We start from the raw sequence: 1,755 nt of genomic DNA, 5'->3' as shown, positions 1-1,755 counted from the left end.
GAGTCCTCATCCCTGGAGGTATTTAAAAGAAGGCTAGATGAGGTGCTTAGGGCCATGGTTTAGTGGTGGGATGGCAGGGTTAGGTTAAAGGTTGGACTCAATGATCTCAAAGGTCTTTTACGACCAAAGCGATTCTATGATTCTATGAAAAATGGAGAGGGGGTAAGAGAGAGACTTTCCTTTCCTAATTGGAAAGAGCCTTCAGTGCCCATCGTGTGTTGCTATTTCTGACACAGGGCAGGGGATGGGGAGGACAAACCCTTCTGCATCAAGAGCGAGGGGTAAGTGCTGCACGTCCACTTCACAAAATCAAATTTTTATGAGGCTAAGAAGATACAATGCCTGGTATGCTTGAGGGGCAGGGTGACTGTAAAGATCAGAAGCGTTTTCCTTCCTACCCGTCTTCCTGTGCAGCCCAAGGTTATTTAGTTAGGCTTTTAAAACACAAATGGGAATTTTGCTTGAGAGACCCTCCATAATTCTTTATGCAGTTTTTTTCTCTCCTGTCTCTTTGTTTGTTTGCTTGTTTTGTTTGAACCACTTGCATGCTGTGATTCAGTAGCAGGTTTTTAAAGAATGTGTTGCTGGTGTGGGTTGGGGTTGCTCTGGTCAAAGAGGTGTTTTGGTTTTTTTTTTCTGGCCTGCTTCCTGGGCTGGGGGACAGAGCAGCAGAGAGCGATGCTGGTGACAGCATGAATTGGCATCTGATTCCCGGGCCGCCTTCTGGGTGGCATTAGGGTAACTGCATTTCTTCTCCATGAGAAAATGAAATCGGAGTCTTATTATGGACAGCTTGTGAGTAATGCAACTTAAGCAAAACTTGAAAAGTCTTTTTTTTTTTTTTTTTTTTTTTTTGTCAAAACCAGATATAATTGGGAAAAGAACATAGATTGCCAGACGTTTAAACGGTCCAGCTCTTGCAGCATCAAGTATAGGGGAGGTTTAGATTGGATATCAGAAAAAAACCCCAAAACTCCCTGCCAGGGGAGGTTTAGGTTGGACATCAGGAAAAATTTCTTCACCAAAAGGGTTGTCAAGCACTGGAACAGGCTGCCCAGGGAAGTGGTTGAGTCCCCATCCCTGGAGGTATTTAAAAGACAGGCAGATGAGGTGCTTAGGGACATGGTTTAGTGGCGGGATGGCAGGGTTAGGTTAACGGTTGGACTTGATGATCTTAAAGGTCCTTTCCAACCTAAACAATTCTATGATAACAAGGCCAAACTGAAAGGTAACTTCTGCTCCCTAAGATCAGGTAAGAATTGCAGGAGCACCCTCAGAGCCACAGCAGCTGTAGACCTTTAACTAGATGCAAAGCATGCAAGCAAGCATTAGAAAGCAGAATCAAGAAGGCCTTGAGCCCAGAAACTTTAGTTATTTTTGGTTCCCCCCCGCAACTAACAGATGATATTAATTTCTTTCTACTTACAGCTTTCAGCTACCCAGTTACAACGCTGCTATGTCTGCAGAAGGTGCAATATTGTGTCTTTGGGGATATCTAGGCTTCCAAGCACATTTACAGCTAATCTCTGCACAGCTGGGAGGCTTGCGGAGGGGAATCAGCTGTAACCGGCTGCAGCGTGTGCTGGGCTATCAGCACTGCACCCTGCTCTCCTCTGGCTTCTGCAGGCCTCCCTGCTTCCCCCACCACCCCCAGTCCACCTACTGCAGAAAGGCAATAAAATGACTCCTTCTCTAGGAAAGGAAAGCATCTGGCTGTAAATGCAACAAGACCTCCTCAATGGCATTCTGTGTATC

Source organism: Egretta garzetta, unplaced genomic scaffold (genome assembly GCF_000687185.1).
Source record: "Egretta garzetta isolate BGI_Z169 unplaced genomic scaffold, ASM68718v1 scaffold98, whole genome shotgun sequence".
Lineage (NCBI taxonomy): Eukaryota > Metazoa > Chordata > Aves > Pelecaniformes > Ardeidae > Egretta > Egretta garzetta.
This window is presented reverse-complemented; position numbering follows the sequence as displayed.